The 25327-nt window shown below is 37.5% G+C and overlaps 1 pseudogene; it reads right to left on the bottom strand.

Annotated features, from left to right (window-relative positions):
- Positions 1–288: 288 nt before the first annotated feature.
- On the bottom strand, positions 289–23996 carry LOC137256271 (uncharacterized; annotated as a pseudogene).
- Between the last annotated feature and the right edge of the window lie 1331 nt (positions 23997–25327).

Here is a 25327-nt window from a genome sequence, read left to right as displayed (position 1 = left end):
ATTATTCAACTTCAGTCAATAAATAAAAACAAGACTACTACTTAAACTGCAAAGAGAAATTTTATTAGAAAACAATTCAAGCATAACCCATAAACAAAAACAACTACAAGTATTTCAGTTAGCTCCGGGTATATTCCCACCCATTTTTATCACAAAATAATGTGACTGATTCAACATGTCAGCCCAGTCAGAAATATCACTCAAAGCCACAGTGTCAAGCCTCAACACAATAAGACATCTTGAAGATCATGAATAAATATCCACCTAACTTTTCACTTATACATACTTACCTGTCCCCTGCACCTTACTGCGTTTAGAAGAAGTCCCTGGTGCCCGAGGAGAGACTGGTGCTGTACTCAGCCAGGAGAGCTTCCAGGTCCTCCAGAGTGTCCTGGGGCTCCTCCAGTCTTGCCTGTTTCACAGCTTGGGGCACCTCGGTGTTGTCATCTGGGCACTTCCTCTTGCGTGAGGGCTGGGGCTCAGTGTTTGGCTCAGAAGTGGGTTTCCTCTTTTTCCTTAAAATAAGTTTAGTAAGATACAGATATTCCACATCATATTCATCATCAGAGTTGGGTTCTGCTCTGGCAACTGTCTTGTCTGGATTTACACTTACTTTAGCAACAGTGACATCCCCTGACTTAGTACTCTCTGATTCTGAAACAACCTTATCCTTTACGTTCTCAACAGGGACAGGCAAAGTCTTGCAACCTGTACTGGGCAAGACAGACTTTGGTTTTAAGTAAGCACGATCAGCAGTCTTTAGCTGTTCACCAAAACTATGCTTAGTTGAGGGCTTAATGATACCATGATCACCCAAGGGCTTAGAGATACGGTTCCCCAGGGTTCTGCTCTGGGGTTTGATGTGCTTAGGTCCAAGAGGCTGAGGCACAAAGTAGGGCTTGCTCTCTGGGTGAGGCTTGCAAACTTTCTCTTTAAGAATGCGAGGCTTTGGCTGAGGTTTTGGCCTGTAAGGTGGGGGCTTGTGTTTGCAGGGCTTGAGCTCAGGCTTGAGATTTTGTTGGACATTTGGTTTGGTGTTGCTTGTTGTAGGTGTGGCAGGGGTTGCAACATGGACAGACTGGGGATGAGGACCTGGGCCGGGCAGGTCAAGTGGGGACAGAGCACAGGAGAAGGCCTAATGGGCGATACATTCATTGTATCACTTCTTTGTTTCATTATAGGAAAGCAAATGTAAGAATATCTCGAATGTTGTATCTGTGGTTGCAAGGTGAATATTATCACTGACTGTTTTGCTGATGTCACAACTGTTGTATTTTAGACTGCTATTATAATTGTACTGCCTATCATGTAGGGCGAACAACTTTGCAGGTATTTGCTTTTCTTCATTAGCTTGCATGGCATGCGTTCTTACATGGGATATAGACAAAATAAACTTGGGAAGGACTGGACATGTATCATACTTATATTGACAATGAACATATGTCTTTTTTGTCTTTCTCACAATTTCAAACCAATAAAATACCTCTGGTCTCATCAGCTGTAAGTCAAGCTCTGAACTGGGCAGGCTGACAGGCAGCTGGCAGACAGGCATCGTCACCCTGGGTCGGCTGTAAGGGAGTGCCCGGACTGCAGGGTAACCAGCTTGGAGGTGAACAAGATTACCAGCTGGTATCCAGATAGTGCTGTTGTCGATAAGACATCTGGTCCCATCTCCCATCACCATCGTTGGTAGCCCAGGTGGCAAACGAGTCACCGGTACTGTAAAAAAGAATAGTTTCCTTTAACCCCCTGGATGCCCAGTATATTTCAGGCGCACATTTTCATAAGTTTTGAAAAATGAACCTTGTGCAAGAATTGCACTCACCAGGTCCTGAATCTGCGTACCACTAAATTACAAATAAAAGTATAACAAAAATGTAGAATATCAAAATATAAGTGCAACTATCTCAGCGGTTTGAGAAACAGACACTGCAAAATGTTGTCCACAGCTTTGTCATGTGTTAAAAAACCCAGTTTATATCGTGCCCTGATAAAAGTACTCTGCTACTATTTTTTTTTTCATTTGACATTTTTTTGGGAATGTGCAAGCAAAGAAGATACAGCCTGATATCTCAACGACGTAAGTGTATATGACAGACAGACAGAGTTTATTAGTATATATGGCCCGAAGGCCAACAGTACAATGTAAATATATTGAAATGTACACAGTGAGAGCGCTACCATGTGATCTATTGCGATTTATATAGTATAGTAATAGTGCTATAATGTACAGTAGTTGCACGTCATTCGTTGCTAAAACAGTAAACTTTTCTTTTGACGGTTGTCTGAATAGATAGAGGGGTAGGTATTTATATCTTAAATATGAATATTGAGGGCATTCTAGAAGTATATGGTATTCATCGTCTGTGAGGTTACAGTGATCACAGGTGGTAATTTGATCACACGGACGTTTAGAAAGCCTTGCAGCTTTTATCTTAAAATCGTAGCCATTACATCGGAACATAGTTAGAACTCTTCGTAGATGGATAGATTTTAGAGACGATAAGTATAATTCAGGTTTGTTAATGGATTTAAATTCTGCATAATAGCTAATACTACTTGAAGAACGGACGTCATGGAATCATTCCTGTTGGTATATTTCTTTACATCGTTGTTTGAACATTTTATAAAAGGAATCATAAGCTTAAGTGTATATGAAATGGGTTTATGTGCTTATGCAAAACTTCATGCACTCAACATAAAAAATGACCCGTAATAAATGTCAAAAATGATTTTTTATTTGCTATGACGTCAAAAGTCGACAAAGGTCATGCACGTATAACGATGAGGGGGCATAACTCTGCTGTGCTTAACATTAGGTCAATGAAAGTGTAATCGGAAGGATAGGGCGATTGTGTTTACTCTTGTTCAGCCGACCTTCATCTCAAAGAAATATGTAGATCTACACTAATGTTGACGTATGGCATCACCACCGCTGACCGATTCTTACCACATGGCGGCTTTGCTGACAAGGGTACTCGGGATAGCGAAGACTCTTCCATTGATTCACGGATCATTTGTACATAAATTTGAGATGTAAGTAATCAGAATGATTTTGACTATCTGTGTAATTGTTATATGTTGTTATCGTGTTCATTGTAAGTAAGAGGAGATGACAGAAATGATGATATATTACCGTTGTCATTCAGCGTGATTTTGCGTCTATCGTGGCGTCACGCTGTGCGTAAACAGTGACAATTTCATTTGAATTATCAAATCATTGCATTGCATCTGTTTTTGATTTCCTAAATCTTGCTACGATATTTTTTCCATGCATAACCTAAAGGTATTGAGCCATTCAAAACAATGAATAGGCGGCTGGATGTCGGAAAATTTCCGAAAATGCTACGCAGTGTAAAATCGAAATATTTCTTTGTTTACATTTGAAACAACCTAGTCTTTCGAGCAAATATCTTTCGTTTCATTTTATCTAGTGACAAAAACCAGATGCAGTTTGCTTCTAAAATCTTTGGGGAATTCAGTGATGCATTTCTCGCAGATAACTATGAAATATACTTGATGTAACTGGTGTATTAAATTGGACAGGCAAATTTCAGGTCACCTCTCCTCTACGCACATAATTTCATTTCAAGTATCCGAATACATTTTGATCAACTCTGTACAAACAAAGCTTTTGAAAAGATTTCTGACCGCAACCCCTTCTAATATCTTTCTATGCGTAAAAATAGATCTTTTTTCATAAATGGCCTAAACCTAACCCTAAACTTTATACCCTTGAAATAGTATTAAGAACTAGAATACATTTCAAGCAGGAGTGGCGGAGCTCTTACCAATATTTTGATATGTGCCGAACATTGAGACACTGAGAATGAACATTGGCGAATCAGTATTTCGTGGACTGAATTGTAAACACATTAAAACAATCACCTGCTGCTTTATCACTAGTAAAATATGAAATTTCCAGTACCTGCCGCCGTAGGATTCATAGTTTTCTTCATCTCTTTAGCTAGTGTGAACGCTTTGAGTTGTATTTGGCACGACAAAAACACTGCGAATATTTCCACTGATAGCTGTCAAAATGGCTGACAGAGGAAGAGCTAACTGTTGTCATGACGCCGCAACTGTAGATAAACTACGCATGCGTCGACGTCATGCCTTGCTCAGCACATCTACTTTGCATTGTAAACATAGACAGATATACCTACAAACTTTTTCATCTATTTCGACTAAGCTGGGAATGAACATTTTGAGGCAATGCTAAGGTCATTCGTGGGGAAGCTACTCTGGTTTGACATGGAACAAGAGTTACCTATCTTGAACAATGAAGTTTATGTGCGATTGAATAATCCACCAAGTAAGGAATTAAAATAGCGCCAGGAATATTTACCCTCAACAAACCAACACTACTTCAAGTTATCGAAAAATTATTAGACACTTTATTTGGTACAATTTTGATCTAACTAAGACAAGGACGTGTCGATTTCCAAGGTGTGCTCAATTGTTTACGATATTTTGTAGGACCTGTGATAGAATGGGTATTTGCGTTTAGAGCAAATGGTGTATCACCTGTGAAACATAGTGGAACATAGCTTTAAATGTCACACCTATTAAATAACAACAAAAACACTGGTAAAAAGATTGGTTTTGTTTATAATGTTATCATTTGTTGTGGAATGAACACAAACATTTTCACTCTTGAAACACTAAGCAGTTTGAAAAAGAAAACATCCAGCAAATGTTTGGGTGAAAGACGAACTGTAAATCACTTCACGTGATAAACGATAGACCTAAAAACACAAACAAGTTCTCCGGATGACTTGAAAGAGTCATAGAACACTGAAACAGGGTGTTTGGGTCGATTAGAGGCAGTCAATTTACTTGCACAAGTGGACCTGTGCAAAACAGTTCCTCTCTTTGACGAAGCATGCATACTCCTTGCATTTAAAATACATAACATCTGTTCATCCTCACTGTCCCAGCGTAAAGGATCCCCCCTCTTGTTGAGCTTGTGAACCAAATCGAGAGAAGTGAACATGTTGTCTGCAAAGACCTTGTAGTTGACATCGTTACTAACAGCTGAGTCACACGCATGACCACCTCACCAGTCATGCCAAGCTGTTTTACAGAAGACTTCCTTTTGAAAGGGATCCCTTTGTGGGATCTCTTTACATCTCTCTTTTAAGCCGCCCAGCCAAGGACGCAACTTCACAGCTTCGCACGCTCTGACACTATTGTTATCTGTCATATGAAGGGAGGAAATGCACTGAATGGGCAACGACTATACCCATACGCAGATATATTCCAATCAGCATGGAAATATCTCTTGTTGTTGTATTGACAGAGTTCCGCTCTTCCTGTAACGAGTAAAGATTGGTTGGTTTGAAGCACGAGATTGTCATTGTATCAGTGATCATATCAGTAAAATATTCAATGGGTTCCTTGACACGTCCATCTCTTGGTGGTTCTTGAACACTTCCTTTAAAGGTAGAGTCTGGAGGAAAGAATTCATCTCCCTCTGCTGCCTTCTGTTCCTGTGCTGCTTTGTATCGCTCCTGATGATTAGCAATTGTGATGTCACCATTAGAGTCAGAGTCCTCCTTATCTTAGCTAACGGAAGGTCTTCATTGTCAGATGAATCACCAGTAGCCAATGCCAGTGTAGTATGAAGCTTACGGTTCTTCACAACCTTTCTGTTCTTCTTCGGGGTGACATCTACCTCATCTGCAGACTCACATTCAGATGTTGGAACATTCTCGCCAGAGGATGTTTCAAAGTTGCTCTTACTTAGTTCACCTTATAGGATATTCTCCATTCTCTGTAGAAAAGACTAATAAATGATTTCCTTGTACAATTTTTTTCTGTATCAATTCATTAAATAACATTTTATTACTGTAAATGAGTATTGAAAGACATATCACATAAGCAAATAAATCCTGGGTTCATCAAATATCCAGAATGTATCATTGGCGATACACAAAAAACATAGCCTGTCGCACTGTATCACTGGTGATACATACAAAAGTTTATTTATTCATATGGCACAACATCCATTTATTCCATTAAAATAATTACGTCTGCTCATTTAAGGGACTAATGAAGAATGAAAAGTAATCCTTCACATATATATAAATTAAAGCTACCTACTGCTGAATGGAGATGGACAGGCTTCACACCGTTTTTGGCACCATGGGCACGTCAAGATGACCAAAATAGGAAGTACCAACTTTTCTACGAAATTGGGATTGGACAACAAAACAAATTATGAAAAGGTATCTATTTGTGAAACTATGGAAATATTTGCTGACATCTCATATGCTTATTCGGCTAATTCAGGAGAACTGTTACTGGTGATACAATGGTTACTAGAGGGTTCAGAGTGAGATAGAAGTCACGGGTTGTGAAATTACTTGCAATGAAGAAAGAAATGTGTTTGGAGACTGGCTTTGTGACGTGTTTGACATATTTCAGCTTCATACTGTTGAACATTCTTGCAAAAGAAACAAATTGTTCTGTTCTGTGCTTAAAATGCGGGATCAGCAGTGGATAAGGCCGGGTTGGTTGGCTTGTTGTTTAAAGCCGCACTTAGCAATAGTCCAGCTATATGGCGGCGGTCAGTTTGAGACAGGTAGAGGTCATGGGCGGTATGAAAGAGTGTAAGTTAAAAGTATTGAGAATAGTGCAATGATTACTTTCATTTACATACTCGAAACTTGTGTCGAAAGTTACATGTGATGTACCTAGGATACTGTGTGAGTAAAATAAAACCATACTCATTTCTTAGTCCCTGTGTTTCTGGGAATGTGTAGTAGCCTGGCAGTAGTGCAAGTTATATTAAGTTAGTTTGCAATGGCTGCACATGGTACTGTGGACTACAACTATTGGTGTACTGCAAACCAAATCTGAGTGTCATGTCATATCATAGTTAGTACTACAACAAATTAATGGTCAACACAGGGGTTACATATGTGCATCAATCGCTTAACTACAATATTATATTCGCCACATAGTGTATTCGTTGCAGCCTTAGTTCAGTATGGGAGCTACGAATACCTTAGCGCCACGATCACTAAGTGGAATGGGACTCTGGTCACTATGGTTGACTTGTGTGTCATTGTGGGCTTTGTTTGGTCTCTACGTTATTGCCGTTCGTGGCGCAGTTGCTGCGGCTGAAAAATCACCTTTTATCGTTCACCCACTTTGGGACATTTATGTGATAACCGTCCTTCTTTGTGGTATGCCAGTTGGTTGAGAGAAAGGTTCACGTACTAATTACTCATTCACTTAAAATAATATGTTCCACTTTTGCGTTCTTTCCCTCAGAGACCTCGCAAGCATTTCTGATCTTTTGTGTGAGAAAATAAAAGTCTCAGTAGAGATACTGTATGCTGTCAGTATATTGCAACAGTATTGCCAGTGTAACACATTGGGTTCAAACTAACCAACATCAATGTAACAGTATGTGTACCAATACAAGTGTAGATCTCCGTGTTCAGAGCCCACATACGTCCTCTTCCAGCCATGGAAATGATAACACGCATGAACTAGCTATTAGGTCAGGTGTGACTCATATATACAACCCTGTTTTGTCAAATACAAGTCTGGAGTTAAGCAAGTGAGCCCCTGTGGTAATCCCCTTACAATCTTGTTCGCTAATGCAAAATTCGACTTCTACTTATGCTGCAAAGAGATATTTTACCATGTAGAGACAGCTAAGAAACAAGTCACGTAGTTCAATTACAAGCACATTCTGTCAGAACTGCAGGAATCCACCATGCAACATCGCTAGAACATACAAGAGTTGGGTAATGTGGGATTCACTGACAAAAACGTAGAGTGACATATTTCCACATGATATTCTTTACTATTTGGGTAAGAGACTGGGAAAGGGAACAAAGACTGATCCAACATATTAATTGCTAAATGTTGAATAGTTTGAAATGAGCGATTGAGTTGGGTTTTACCTTAAACAATATTTCAGCAATATAGTTTAACACGCTGTTATCAAAATAACAAATGCAACTTAATTTTCTATGATGAGATGTTGAACATTTTGTAGTTTGTGAGGCATGAGGTTCGAGTGAGAAGCTGGTACATTAGTACAAGTGCGGATTAGTAAGGAAGTAGTTAATATGAAACAAGGCAGAGAAGGTTAGCTGGGAGAACAGTAGGGAGAGAATAAGACAGTACAATTATATGTGTACGTGAGTGTGGCAATAAAGGAAAGCATGTAGAGAGCGTAGAACAGTACAGAGAATGGTAAACATACGAGAGGTGATTATGAGGGAAATCACAGAGTAGGAGAGAGTGGAACAGTACAGAGAAGGATAACATAAAACAGACAAGAGTGGGATAATGAGGCAAATCACACAGTAGGAGAGTGTGGAACAGTTCAGGGAAGGGCAACATTAAACAGACGAGAGTGGGATAATAGGGAAATCACAGAGTAGGAGAGTGTGGAACAGTTCAGAGAAGGATAACATGAAACAGACAAGAGTGGGATAATGAGGGAAATCACAGAGTAGGAGAGGGAGGAACAGTACAGGGAAGGGTAACATAAAACAGACAAGAGTGGGATAATGAGGCAAATCACGAGTAGGAGAGTGGGGAACAGTCCAGGGAAGGGTAAGATAAAACAGACAAGAGTGGGATAATGAGGGAAATCACAGAGTAGGAGAGTGTGGAACAGTTCAGAGAAGGGCAACATTAAACAGACAAGAGTGGGATAATGAGGGAAATCACAGAGTAGGAGAGGGTGGAACAGTACAGGGAAGGGTAACATAAAACAGACAAGAGTGGGATAATGAGGCAAATCACAGAGCAGGAGAGTGTGGAAGGGAAGGGTAACATAAAACAGACAAGAGTGGGATAATGAGGCAAATCACAGAGCAGGAGAGTGTGGAAGGGAAGGGTAACATAAAACAGACAAGAGTGGGATAATGAGGGAAATCACAGAGTAGGAGAGTGAGGAACAGTACAGAGAAGGGTAACATAAAACAGACAAGAGTGGGATAATGAGGGAAATCACAGAGTAGGAGAGTGTGGAACAGTTCAGAGAAGGGCAACATTAAACAGACAAGAGTGGGATAATGAGGGAAATCACAGAGTAGGAGAGGGTGGAACAGTACAGGGAAGGGTAACATAAAACAGACAAGAGTGGGACAATGAGGCAAATCACAGAGCAGGAGAGTGTGCAAGGGAAGGGTAACATAAAACAGACAAGAGTGGGATAATGAGGGAAATCACAGAGTAGGAGAGTGAGGAACAGTACAGAGAAGGGTAACATAAAACAGACAAGAGTGGGATAATGAGGGAAATCACAGAGTTGGAGTTCAAATTACAATAGTGCATATTTCACATGATACGAACTATGTAAATTTTACAGTTACGCTAACGTTTCATCTTCTAGTACTTGTTTAAGAGATAAGAATAATCAAATGTGTCAACTTCTGACGTAAACATTGTTCTACCGAACAGACACTATCAAAGGATAAAAATACTGTCGTCCAGTTGTGATATGATATTGAATACTGAACAAGGTAATGAAGGTAATATGTACATAACTAGTTGTGAAAAATCACGTAAAACATTGCAAAATTTGCAAGATAAAATTGAAACTGTAAGCAACAGGGTGGAATCTTTACTCCGACCTTCACCTCAAAGAAATCACCAAATATGCACAACGTTGACGTATGACATCATAACCGGTCACTTTCTCAGAAAATGACGGGTTCACTGGCCTTGGCGAGAGACCTTTCCATGAAGCAGGGATCATTTGTTCATAAATGTGTGATATACGTAATTAGAAACATTCTTTGTTTTATTTCATATCCTACATATTTCCTTTCCTTTCATCTGACCACCCTTCACGAAACGTGATGTGCGTGATATTTTTTTTTTTTACTTCATAAACATTGAAGAGGATGGACAGTGTGCATGCCGACAATAATCTCGTCTGTCGAAGTTTACCATTACAGTCTGAGGTTAATTAAAACGCTTTTACTTATCATATATGCCTACCTCCATTACCAAGATTCATTATTTTCTCCAACTCTTCAGCTACCACGGATTCCCAAAGTTGTAATCGTTTCGCAAAACTCGTGAAATATTTTCGAATGCAATCTGTCAAAATGGCTGACACTGGGAAAAGAGACGTTGTCATGACGCCAGCTTTATCGCTCACTGCGCATGTGTGAATTTCCTACATGACTTACCTTCCGCCCATCGATATCGAGAATGTTTAAATTTCAATATAGAATCAAGTAAGACGTCAATCGGGTTTATAAGGTAACTTGACATAAATTTAGTTGTATCCAATATTAAAGGGGCGCTACTCTCATCCCAAGCATAAACTAGTGAGAGTTACAACCCGTCATAAACATTTACATACCGCTTCGGTAACTTCTGTGTAAGCGGGTCTTTATGTTTGGTTCTGTTTATTTATGGATATGAAATGTTGTTTTATTGTTTCATTGTTTAAATGTGAAAACAAAAATAAAATATGTCATAAAACCATAACTGAATATTCCGAAGGTCGATAGTGTTGTGCTATTGTATGCGGTTTTAAGAGGCTGTCAGTTATGTGGGTATTTGGTTATATTTGTAAAGGGGTTCAAATGAATTACCCTCGTGTGAAATTATATGCTTGTTATATGTTTGGGTTAAGGGTCACTGTGGATCAAAAGTAAAGACTCATTTTGGACTCATTTTAGAATCAGGCGGGATCGTACTTAAACCATGCACATACTCCAGTGCTGCATACATTTGCTTTAACCATATTCATGATTTTATCTGGTACACATTGCGATAGTGTCTCTTAGGCCATAATATGACCAGATGGCATACTTTTAACTGTGACACACTTTAAATATGTATAATCATGTGACACTTAAATAAAATATTATCTTACCTTTAATAGTTCTTTCACAAGATCATTAATTGCATAACTTGCAAAATAAAGTTATTTCATAACTTGGTACATGGTAATATTGCAGAAATATCCAATGTTGAATGAATTAAGTTCAGGTTCAACTGGTAATGTAGACAGTTTTAATAGATATTCACGTCAGTTTAGATAATCAGTATGAGCAGTTGGTTATGTGTGTATACGTACATGAATTTTGTTTGGATAGAGTGGTTGGGGATTTTGTGTGTTGGCAGGCAACCTTAGTCTTCACCTAACTTTGAGCTGTCCTCCAGTTGCAATATTTTATTGAACTATTGAACAAGATATTATGAACATAATTAGTCGTAGGAAACATCATGTAAATGATTGCAGCTATGCAAGAAACTGTAAGAAACAGGATGTGACTGTTCTACGTCTATTGATTTGGTTTTATAGTTTTCATTGTAACTAAGAGAAGAAGTCAGACATACTGACAATTACTGATGTCGACTTTGCGTCAGTCAAGGCGTCACACAGCAAGGAAACATTGACAATTTCTTTTGAATAATTTATCAATTTAGCAAATTACTGATTTGCATTTAATTTGAACATAAATTCCATACATATTCTAGGCTTCCTGGGCCTTCAATGCATGCAAAAATATAAGAATGGGTGTTTGATAAATTGATACACAGAGCTCTTGTTTGTTTTCACTTTACACCCAAAATGTTCACAGTGTTCACGAATCTGACCCTCTGATAAATCTGGCAGATTTGCCAATGGTCAGACAGAAGTGCCCAACCTGCTGGCCCCAGTGTCTGACTGAATATATTACAATGACTTTGTCTGAAGTTGTTCTTTGTGGCATGTGACACTTGTTCACTGTCTATAAATGTATGTGTTAGGTTCTAGTTTATCAACGACGTTTCAATATTGCTGTTGCTGATTTGATGAAAAACAGACATCAGTCATAATGTTTATGCTGTTTGAAATACAATCCTCAGAGTAATTATCCGATTTCCTCATTTGCTAATGATGACAGTGGAATGTATCTTTTTGTAACATCATAGAGTTTACTTTTGGGTTTAGGGTTAGGATTAGGTTAACGTGACACTAGGCATCCGGTATTCTGTAGGTGTACCAAAACTGTATAGTTTATTTATATGCGTAATTTTTTTTCAGCTTCAACGTGAAGATTTAAGGAGTGTCAGTGAGAATGCCGACAAAGACCGCTTCTGTCGACGGGTTGTCTTACCCACAGTTTGGGGCTAATTATGACCCTTTTATCTTATCAAATATGCCTACCTCCTCTACCGAGATTCATAATTTTTTCCAACTCTTCAGCTAGAACGAAGTCCAAAAGTCTTTATAGTTTCCCAAAACTCGTGAAATATTTTCCAGAGCAGTCTGTCAAGATGGCTGACACAAAGGGAAGGAAGCGTTGTCATGACGCCAGCTTTACCGATCATACTGCGCATGTGTGAAAGTACGAAAGCCTAATGCTGCCACTTTTGTAGCACAAAATATTTTTTTCAAAGACAGTTCTCGTTATTTCAAATATTTTTTCATTGCTTCGATTAATTTTTCGTTACTTCGAGAATTTTCAGTCAAAAACTTGAAATTTCGAATATTTTCTCGTTACTTCAAGTTTCTTTCAAAAACTTGAAATTTCGAGTATTTTCTCGTCGGTTCAAGTTTCAGTCAAAAACTTGAAATTTCGAATATTTACTCTTTGCTTCAAGTTTCTTTCAAAAACTTGAAATTTCGAATATTTACTCGTTTTCTCGTTGCTTCGATTTTATTTTTCTCAATTTCTAAGTTTGATGAAGCTAGCATGTATATTTTAGGAGATCTGTCCCGATCAAGATGACATCCTCATAGTCACACACACCCTACAAGCTACACCCTACACCCTACACCACCCGAATTTCAGTGGTCATAAAACAAACTTTCAGTTCAATAGGGAGGATGCGCACCCTTGCAACCGCGGTATCTTCCAATAAAGCAGACCCCACAAAAGACAGACCGCTTAAAACAACACACTTTAGGGTTGTTTGCATAAGGCTTAATTAAGCTGATAATAATAACATGTGCCCAGATATGGAAACTATACTTTGTTTTAATTCATGTAATGAATTATGATTTTTATATTAAGACTTTTTATATTAAAAGTGCTTGAGAACATTCTCAGCTTCTCAAGCAACTCAGTTCTCGACTACTTTTCACTCTAATTACAAGTAAACTAAGAAAGATGGAAATGTGTTGTTACTATACTCTGTAGTGACTGGTAGAAGAACAAACAGAATTTGATATCATTTGAAAAGGCACAGAGTGTCATATATTTGGATAATTTGAGAGTGAGTGGTTGATAATCACATTTCATGAGAAAAATACATGGACAGGTAGAGGGATTCACACAGAAATATTTTGTTGAAAATGATATTCGCTGTTGTTCGACAAGAGGTGGGCATATTAGTAAAACATGGAATTCGTCACATATGGCTTGTTTACAAAGATTACAAAGTCGGCTTTCTATCAAACCATTCAGACTGCGCCCTGTTTCCATTGGTAACCTATGATTTGTTGTCCTAAATTTTGTCAGTGAAATTCTACTTTGTAAGGTTAATTTAAGATAAGGTTCTGGAATAACTTCAGTTTCATACATTGTGAAATGAAATCCTTTTGATGATTGAGTATTGCTTGAATTCCAAGATTGAACAGACTGTATACTATGTACTGACTCCAAGTGAACTCATTAATGGAATAGGGGTGGAGAGCATGGCTGAGCTAACTAGTGTACTAACTGAATTTATCTTACAGGAGGTCTGTCATTTTGGAGTGAACCGCAAATATGACTTAACTGTGAAATGATACCATATATTCGATAACTCTGAGGATTTGACTGAAGTCAATTTGCTCAAAAAGCAAACCATTTTGGTATGAATATCAGTACGAATTGGTTTGCTTCCAGTCTCCACATACAACATGTGGCGAAGCAGTTTTCTTGAAAATATTAAATGAACAATTTCAATAACACTTAAAGTTTCATATGGCCAGAGGTCGTATAACCATTTCTAAACCTAATGTTGTCTTTTTCATCAGGACACATACCACAATTTTCAACGACACAGCTTAATTAAGTCTTGTGCAACCAATCATAAAATGCGTTGTTTTAAGTGGTCTGTCTTTTGGGGGGGTCGATACCGTCCCAAGCATATTTCCTATATTATTCATGATAACTTCATCAGACTAGGAACACGTATCAAGCATGATAGATAGGTTTGCCATTTGGGGTTTAAACCCAGATATGAACCTTTTGCGGTTTCCTCCCAAATGTGACTTAGGCTGTGGATATGAGGGTGTCATGTTGTTCGGAGATTTCCTTAAACTATACATGCTAGCTTCATGAAATTTGGCACACGTACCAAGCACGATCCATAGATGTGCCATTTGATGGTTATACTCAGATATGAATTTTATTTTTTTGCTGTTTCATGGACATGTGACTTAGGCTGTGACTATGAGGATGTCATCTTGATCGGAGCAGATCTCCTAAAATATACATGCTACCTCCATTAAACATAGAAATTAAGAAAAAGGAATCGAAGCAACGAGAAAATACTCGAAATTTCAAGTTTTTGAAAGAAATTTGAAGCAACGAGAAAATATTCGAAATTTCAAGTTTTTTAAAGAAACTTGAAGCAACGATAAAAATACTCGAAATTTCAAGTTTTTGACTGTAACTTGAGGCAACGATAAAATACTCGAAATTGCAAGTTTTTGAAAGAAACTTGAAGCAACGAGTAAATATTCGAAATTTCAATTTTTTGAAAGAAACTTGAAGTAACAAGAAGATACTCGAAATTTCAAGTTTTTGAAAGAAACTTGAAGCAACGAGAAAATATTCGAAATTTCAAGTTTTTGAAAGAAACTTGAAGTCAACGAGAAAATACTCGAAATTTCAAGTTTTTGAAAGAAACTTGAAGCAACGAGAAAATACTCGAAATTTCAAGTTTTTGAAAGAAACTTGAAGTAAGGAAAAAATATTCGAAATTTCAAGTTTTTGAAAGAAACTTGAAGCAACGAGAAAATATTCGAAATTTCAAGTTTTCGAAAGAAACTTGAAGCAACGAGAAAATACTCAAAATTTCAAGTTTTTGAAAGAAACTTGAAGTAACGAGAAAATTCTAGAAGTAACGGGAAATTAATCGAAGCAACGAAAAAATATTTGAAATAACGAGAAAATACTCGAAGTTACGAGAAAATAATTGAAATAACGAGAAAATACTCGAAGCAACGAGTAAATAATTGAAGTAACGAGAACTGTCTTTGAAAAAAGATATCTTATGCTACAAAAGTGGCAGCAATAGGCTTTCGTATGAAAGTTCTTAACTTCCCGGTCTATCGATACCAAGGCGTCAGTCGGGTAACCTGATGGGTCGTATCCAATATCAAGGAGCGCTACTCTCACACATAGCATAAACTAATGAGAATTACTCCCGCCATTAACATTTTACTACCGCGTCGATAACTTCGACGTGAGAGAGTATTTCTAGTGTTTGATACTCATGTTTATTTATAACAACTATTTCAATATTTATCAAGTAGTAATCACAATAATATTTTACAGTTAATGAGAACGCAGACATTGGAAAATTATAATTAGATCACAAATGTTGGTAGTTTAGTTTCACCTAGTGAAGCAAAGACATTTTCAAGGCATATTTTCTCTTATATTATAATCACTGGGCATAAAATGGTGTTATATTGTGTCATTGTTTAAACGTAAATAAATAATAAAATGATATGTCATAAAACCATTGTTGAATATACCGAAGGTCCATAGTATTGTGCTATTGTATGCGGTTTTTACAGTCTTTCAGTTGTGTGGATGTTTGGCTATATTTGTACAGGGTCTCAAATGAATTTCATTCGTGTGTAACGTTCTGGTTATATGTTTGGCTTAGGCGGAATCGTACTCAAACCATGCATATACTTCGGTGCTGCATACATGTCCATTATCCCTATTCTTGATTTTGTTTGATACTAACAATTATGATAGTGTCTCATAGGCCATAATATTACCAGATGGCGTACTTTTAACTGACACATTTTAGATATGTATATCATGTGATACTCAAATAAAATATTATCTTCTTTCACAAGATCATTAATTATATAAGTTACAAAATAAAGTTATTTCATATAACTTGGTATATGGTACTATTGCAGAAATAGCCAATGTTGGTGAATTAAGTTCATTCGATAATGTACAGTTTTATTAAATATTCACGTCAGTGTAGATAATCAGTATGAGCATTTGTTTAGGTGTGTATGCGTACATGGATATTGTTTGGATAGAGTGAGTGGGGATTCCTAGTGTTGGCAAAGACATTGGTTTAATACTGTAAAATGAAAACGTCAACTGCAGGGAACCTTAGTCTTCACCTAACTTTGAACTGTCGTCCAGTTGTGATATGATATTGAACAAGGTATTATGAATATAATTAATTGCGTAAAAAATCAACTAAATGATTGCAAATATGCAAGATAATTTTGAAACTGTACGAAACAGAGTGGGACCTTTACTCAAACGTTCACAGCAAAGAAGTCACCAAATATGCACAACAATGTTGGCATATGACAATCGGTCACCAATTTTTTCACAAAATGGCGTGTTCACTACCGTTGTTACGCAGTATTTTGCAAGAGACCTTTCCTTGATGCAGGAATCGTTTGTTAATAAATGTGTGATGTAAGTAATCAGAAAATTCTCATGTTCCACGTCCAGGTATTTGGTTTATAGTTTTCACTGTAACTATGGGAAGAAGTAAGAAATACTGATAATTACCGATATCGACTTTGCGTCAATCGTGGTGTCACGCAAGGAAACATTGACAATTCCGTTTGAATAATTTATCAAATTACTCAATTGTATCTAATTTGAACATCAGTTCCATACATATTCATGGCTTCTTTTAATGCATCCAGCAAATAGAAGAATGGATGTTCGAAAATTTGATAAATTGATACGCAGTATTAAGTTTTAACTCCTCTTTGTTTTCATTTCACATCCAACGTTTCGTTTCATTTCATGCCGAAACTTTTATCTCATGACCGACTTTCACGAAACGTGGTTTTGTAGACACTGACACTATCCTATTTGTCAGAAAATTCGCTTCAACGTTCGTGTTTGTGTATTCTAGATTATTAGATTGTAGTTTTATTATCGACGCTTCAAACCTGCTATTGGTTATAATGAATATGCTATGTTTGAAATTCAATCCGCAGAGCAATTATCCGATTTCCACATTTGCTAAAGATGACAGTGTAATGTATCAAGCCATACGCTGAATACCCAAAACGCAAATGCGATTTACGCCTAGCCATATTTGTAAACAAAATCCACAACGTTCTATTGTGTCTATATAAATATCAAATTATTTTCCATGCCAGCGCTCCAAACAAACAAACAATAATGTCATAATGTCACTGTACTCTTGGCCTCATGGCCACTCTACATGTTTGCCAGTCTGTATGGTTTGCGTTAGGGTTAGGGTGACTTAGGCATCAGGTATTCTGTAGGTGTACCAAAATTGTATAGTTTATTTGTGTGCGTGATTCGTTTTCAGCCTCAATGTGAAGATTTACGACGAGCGTCAGAGTCAATGCCGACAATGACCGCTTCAGTGTTGTGTTACCCACAGTCTGGGGCTAATTATAACTCTTTTATCTTATCACATATGCCTACCTCCTCTACCACGATTCATAATTTTCTCCAACTCTTCAGATAGCACGAACTCCCAAAGTCTAAATCCTTCCGCAGAAGTCGTGAAATACTTTCCAGAGCAGTCTGTCAAGATGGCTGACACAAAGGGAAGGAGGCGTTGTCATGACGCCAGCTTTACCGATTACACTGCGCATGTGTGAAAGTTCTTAACTTCCCGGTCTATTGATACTGAGAATGTTTCCATATATGATATGATATAATATGATCAGGTAGGGCGTCAGTCGGCTAACTTGATGGGTCGTGTCCAAGATCAAGGGGCGCTACTCTCACACATAGCATAAACTAATGAGAGTTACTCCCGCCATTAACATTTTACTACCGCTTCGATAACTTCCACGTAAAGTGGGGTGAGTGAGAGAGTGAGTCGTGTTTTTCGCCGCACTCCGCAATATTCCAACTATATGGCGGCGGTCTGTAAATAATCGAGTCTGTATCAGACAATCGAGTAATCAACAGCATGAGCATCGATCTGCGCAATTGGGAACCGATGGCGTATCAACCAAGTCAGCGTGCCTGACCAACCGATCCCATTAGTCGAATCATAAGACAAGCATAGTCGCCTTTTATGGCAAGCATGAGTTGCTGAAGGACTATTCTACCCTAGATCCAAGTCCATGATTATTTATTGAACAACGATCGGCATTTAAAAAGGTATACTCACAATCACAGTAATAGTAATACACTGACAAAAATAATCATGTCAGAAAATGTTATTATATGTTTAGCTGCACCTTTTATGGCAGTGACATTTTCAAGCATTCAAGGCATATTTTTTTAATATACAATTATTTTGCAATCATTTTCTATAAATGGCGTTAAATTATTTGTTTAACCGTAAACAATAAAATCATATGACATAAAGCATTATTAAATGTATAGAAGGTTGGTAGCATTGTGCAAATGTTTCTGGTTTTAAACATGTGTTATGTGTGTGGATATTTGGTTATATATATGTAAAGTGGTTAAAATGAATTTCATAAATGGGAAGCGAACTTATTAAATGTGTGGGTTTAGGGTAATTGTGGATCAGAAGTAAAGACTCATTTTGGAATCTTCATGCGGGTACTTCAGTGTTGCATACATGTGCGTTATGTTTATTCCTGATTTTAACTGTGATACAAATTGTGATAGAGTCTCATGGGCCATGTGGTATACTTATTAACTGTGACACTTTTCCGATATGTATCATGTGACACTTAAATAAACTGCTATCTCATCTTGTCTTTAATTACTTTATAGTTCTTTCACAAGCTCATTAACTATATAAGCAGGAAATATCTAATTTTAGTCATTAGTTTCAACCTCATCTGGTAATGCAGGCAGTGTTAACCCCCTGGATGCCACAGGGACGTATATGTCCTTCCTATACATACCTCACTTGGAAGTCTAAATATACTAAATATACCACGCATATATAAATACTTCACACTTTTGAATTCTGAGGAAAATTCCCTGTTTCTTGATACCATCCACTATTATCTCAGACCATGCTAAAGTGCTTAAAATAGCCTTTCAATGTAGGCTTCATCTTAAATGTCGCCATTTTTCAAACTGTACAAAATGAGCATGTTTTGAAATGTGAAAATCGGATAATTAACGGGAGTAATGAATTTCAAAAACAGCATATTAATGATCACTGATGTCAGGTTTTCATGTAAATAAGGAATGATAATTCTGAAACGTCACCTATGTACACAGATGTACCCAGAATCGGTTGGGATGGTTTCGAAAATACACTTACACGAACGCCGAAGTGCGCTTTCCGCCATATTGGATAGTTTTCACAAAATCACGTTTCGAGAAGGCCAGTATTGAGACGCCTATTACATCATGTATACTTCATAGTTAGCTGCGACAAATGCATCACTGAATTCCCCAAGCATCTTAGAATCAAATTACAAATGGTCTTTGTCACCAATACCAACTGTCTAGACAAAACGAAACGAAATATACTTTGTATGAAAACGAACGCTGTGCTCGAAAGACAGCACTTGACTGAAATGTAAACAAAGAAAAAATCCAATTTTACACTGTGTAGCATTTTCGGAAATTTTCCAACATCCAGCCGTCTAATCATTGCTTACAATGGCTCAATACGCTTAGTATATTCAGGGGAAGAGTAACGTAGCAAGAAAAAGCAAATTGAAAATAGATACAATGAAAGCATTTAGTAATTCATAAGAAACTGTCAAACTTTTAGTGCAGCGTGACGCCATGGCTGACGCAAAATCACGCAGAACGACAACGGTACTTATCGGCATTTCTGGCTACTTCCGTCATTTACAATGTAAACGATAAGAACATATAACAATACACAGATAGTCAGAATAATTCCGATTACTTACATGTCACATTTATATACAATAGATCCCTGAATCAAGCAAAAAGTCGTCGCAAAATCCTGTGTACCCTTCTAAGCGAAGTCACCATTTTGAAAGAAATCGGTCATCGGTAGTGATGTCACACGTCAACATTGTTGCACATATTAGGCCATTTCTTTGAGGTGAACTTCGGTTGAACAAGAGTAAACACAATACCCATACCATTCCGATTGCTTTTTAAGTATTGTGATGCATATTTTGCGTATCGTTCAGATATTTTTTCATGAAACTGATTTCAGTATCTACATATACCCATGTTCAACACCATATCATATGTGGATATAAGGTATGCGTTTTTATTCTTTGAAAGCTTTTGATTGTTTGAATAATATTTACATGGGAAATTGACTCAGTAAGTGTACTATACCACATTTTAAGCTTCTACACACGTGTTGGAAGATCACACGTAGCCATTACTGCAACATGTGCAATACTCAATACGTTGGGACAAATATTGCAGTTTCATATGAACAGGTTAATGAACAGGTTTAATTCCAACTTATAAGTAAAACGGATAATATTAATGAAAACGATTTGTACATTTTATGAAATGTAGTGGCACACATACTACTATTTAAAGGAATTGTCTTGTTCATTGTATTGGTTTGTGTCGTTTTTATAGACAAAACAATTATGAATATTAAGTGACCAGGTGCGAGTTTGTCAAAACGTTTCATGATTCATTATCATTTTTTTACGATAATAAAGTGAATTCAAATTCGATTAAAATATATCTGATGGCAGAATGTCTAACTCAAACAATATTTAGACGAAAATTGTTTAAAATATATATATCAGGTCATGTCTTAATTTGGACAAGCCTTACGTCCATTTTCTAATACTTCTTAACTGAAAAAGAGATCTCTTTGTACCTTTCATTGCATACTTATGAAGGGAATTGATTTCATAATCATGAGAAGAAAAGTCTATTTCCTAAATGAATACTCAATGCGTATTCACGGGTTGTGAAATTTTCATTTACGCTAAATTGATGCTAGGCAGGTGCGCGTGCTGCTCACAATAAGATATGTAGTAAAACCGTGTAATTGTTGATATATTCAGGACACTATTTCAGTGATAAAACCATTCATTTTTCATTTTGGCTAAAAAGTGTTGAATTCTAACACAGAAGCCGAGATCTTTTACACATTGAGTGGAAAATAGGTTAGATATATACTAATCAGCAACCAGAGTCGTCTTTTTCCGACGTCACAAAATGCACAAAACATGCCGTGACGTCAACTAAAATGTCGCATTATTTTCAGTTATTTCATTACATTTGAAAATGTGGCTGTTACTCCGTTAATAATGATGGAAAATTAATAAAAAATACATCTACACAAACAGGAGAATATGGGAATCTCAGAACTAAATTATGTATCGGATAGGGACATCCAAATCGCTATTACCTGCTTTTTGATGTAGTACACTTGCATCATTTCTTACAAATTGTGAAACTACCAAAAGGTATCCTCTCACATTGGTGAAATTTGTATTGGAATAGCTTGGTTCACTGTGAACAAAACATAACGAAAATATACTGTCGGTATCCACAGCAAATTCTCTCCATGTGATCGAAGTTACATTACATTACAAACCATAGCTGAGTTATGCCCCCTTATCTTTATACGTGCATGACCTCTCTGTCGAAGTTTGACGTCTTAGAAGAAAATCGATCTTTGACATTTATTGTAGGTCATTTTTGAATTTGTGAGTGTGACGTTATGCATTAGCACATACACCCATTTCATATACACTTATGTCAGATATCAAGCTGTATTTTCCTCGCTCACACTTTCCGTAAAGATGCCAAATTAAAAAAGTCGTAGCAGAGTGCAATTATTGGTGCACGATAAGAAACGGCGAAATTTACTGTTTTTCAACACACAAAAGTTTTGGACAACTTTTAGCAGTGTCTATTTCTCAAACCCCTGAGGTAACCGCATTTTCATTTCTACCAAATGATAGGATATTAAATATTCTACATTTCTGTGCAACTTTATGGCCGTACGCAGATCCAGGACCACGCGAGCGCAATTCTCGCACAACTTTCACTTTTCAAACCTTACGAAAATGTGCGCCTGAAAAAAACCTCGACATCCAGGGGGTTAAGAAATATTCACTTCTGTTTAGGTAATCAATGCGAGCAGTTGGTTATATATGTAATTTACATCGGTTTTGTTTGGATTTAGTGAGTGGGGATTTTTTTTTGTTTTATCAGCCACATTGGTATAATATTATATGATGAAGTTCGTGAACTGCGGGCAGACTCAGTCTTCACGTGCTAATGAGGCAAACACTGCCTAATTTCACAAATGGGTCAGGTGTATTTTCAGACATAACACATTTTCCATTTTATGAAAGGTTTTGGTGTAGTTATTTAGGGTGGCAAACACTATCTAATGGTATTCCAAGGTACTTGTGGAGTTATGTCTATGTTAATTTAGATCTATATGTAAACATTGTTTTAATCACAATGTTTTGGTATAAGGTGTTATCTTTTAGTAGGATAACTCCTGAGAGTAACAAGACAGTTATGTATCTATTATGTTATTTGTGGGCATTGCTTCCATTGATATAGTAACAGGTGAAAAATTAGTATTATAATTTACATATGTAATCGTTAGATATCAGAGAACACAAACGTTTTGTGATAAGCTACTTGGATATTCATATAAAATCAATATGATGCATACCCACTTCTACTAGACTGTGATACGTTTGCCAGGGTTAAAACTACATCTCTTGACTATATCTCCCAACATGACCATCTGAATAAAGCGAACACCATCCACAACACGTGTCATGTTTTAACTTGGGGCCTAACACAGCTAATGTGTTTACAAATATTCACATCATCAGTAAAAGCTCATGAGGTATTCACGGGAAAAACTTAACCTTCCTTCCTTTATTAACCCCGCTTGAAAACGTTAGAAAAAGACAAACGTTGAATTTCAGTTTCGATTTTAGTCCCTCATCTCTTAGTCCTTGCTCAACTATCCATTCTTATCTGCTTCACTTCAACAATAGAATAACACCAGCAACCATTGTAGCCGCTTATTCTACTGTTTCTTTGGCTCAATTTTCACGGAGAGAGTGGAACAATATAGAAAAGCGTAACACAAGACTAGAGTAACGCAAGTGGGATAATACCGGAAAGCACAGAGTAGACGAGCGTAGAACAGTACAGAGGGTACTGTCGTCCAGAACTGAGAATGATCAATACCCTACACGGAGACTACATGGTAGAGAAGTGTAGGACAGTGGAGCGATGTGTAATGTGGTGCAGGAAACATTCTGAGATAGTAGCATTGATTTGGCAAGTATGTGCTTGGGTAGCAGTATCGCAGCAGAACAGCAGGACAGTGTGGATGTGAACAGAAGGGGGCAGAGCATGGAATAATAGTTTTTGACAGGAGTGTAGTGTTGGAAAGTACATTAAAGTGGTATAGGACTACCCAGTACATATTAGCGTGGTGTAGGATAGTGAAACAGACTGTGCAAGTTGGGCAAAGCATGGTCATTGAATAGCAAAAGATTGGGAAGCACGTTCGCCATCCTAACCTAACCCTAACCCTAACCCTAACCCTACCCCCCTTTGATTATCAGATGTAATAAGGTGGATTAAGGTAAACATGGTGGTAAAATAGCAAGATAATAAAGTGGAGAACGTATTCTATAATCGCATCCAGAACTGAATATGGTTCCTGCCAGACACGGAAATAGCACAATAGCACACGGTTTACACCATGCATTATACTACTTATATGCTGCTTTATCGGAGACAAAAAAAACACGAAAACTTTTTGTACCTGCCGTAGTAGGATTCATAGTGTTCTGGATGTCTTCAGGATGTGCACACTGACAGAGTTGAAGTTTGTTCGATAGAACTGTGGACACCTCCAATGATATCTTTCAAAATGGCTGACACAGAAGGTCTGAACGTTGTCATGACACCGCCTCTCTGGACAAAAGCACGCATGCGTCAAATCTATATATGACTTCTACTTCCGTTCCTTTATATGTACACGGACATGTAGATCTAGATCTAGTCTAATATGCGCCAGTTGTTTACATTTTACTCGCTGAAGGAGCGTTGTGAAATGCGAAGGTCACGCCAAGGGAAACTACTCTGACAGGACATTTCTGTGAAAACCGTTCTCCACTGATGATTTTATGAGCGTGTGTGTGAATTATTATAATATATTTGGTGTTCGAAAAACAGGTCACATTTGCGACGTGGTAATATAACATACTGGAACGTTCTATGTCAGACAAAGAACAATGTTATAAATTACTGGTCAGCTATGCAACAATGTTTCGTACAGGAAAACTGACCAAGAAAGGAATTTGCTCCAGCAAGCGGAAGTGGGAGTGGAAAGTGTTTTATGAAAATAGAAGATAGATCTAGTGTAATATTGTTGACCAAAATAATTGTAGGTCAGAGATTGGTGCAATGAGATGTGGAGAATGGTAGTAGGTAAACGGACGTTTAGTGGTAGGACTGTGATTGCTGCAGGTTGGGAAACTGGACAGTTTCGAGTTCGAGGGAAGTACGGGCGCTGAATGAGTGAGTGAGTGAGTGAGTTTTTCGCCACTTTTAGCAGTAGTCATCTGCATTGATGTATTAATAGTCAAAACTCTCATTTAAGGCTCCATAAGATATCAAAGCACTTGCAATAACACTGAAGATCTTTTCTTTTGTTAAGCGATCCTCATTGGGTAAGTCAACCTCGGTGTATGGAAATAGAAGCCCTGATGTACTACTGATTGCCTACTTTGAATTCTGTGTCCTACTTTCAAATTCTTTGTTTCCACATGGGCATTTTCTCACTGGCGCAACACTCTGCACTTGAAGACAGACACAGGGTCAGAACTATCTGGGCGTTACAGACCCCAAATGGAAATATCAATTCGTACGAAAGATGACAACATCTTGAAATTAATTCGATGAGAAACTACTTCATTCTTCTGATCAAAGCCATTATTCGCCCTTGTACTATCAGTTACTACCAAGTCAAGAGTTTTGGGATATCATCCGGATCCCAGATTTCCGAATCTTTCTTAGCGCTACCATAGTCGTAAGTCGATGTTAATGTATGGCACTTACGACAATCTTAGCGCCAAGAGAGCTTCGAAAATCTAGGGCCTGGATAACAACAAAAATCAACCCCGGGAATCAAAACGTAATTTCTTTTAATACCTGTTTATTGTATTAGTTAAGTATAACTGAATCAGTTCAAAAGGATCAAGCTTTGGTATGTTCAGCTTTACTCCAGATGATCCCAGGAGTATCACCTCCTCAAATGAGAA

This window comes from Haliotis asinina, chromosome 11 (genome assembly GCF_037392515.1).
Source record: "Haliotis asinina isolate JCU_RB_2024 chromosome 11, JCU_Hal_asi_v2, whole genome shotgun sequence".
In the NCBI taxonomy this organism is placed as follows: Eukaryota; Metazoa; Mollusca; class Gastropoda; order Lepetellida; family Haliotidae; genus Haliotis; species Haliotis asinina.
This window is presented reverse-complemented; position numbering and strand designations above follow the sequence as displayed.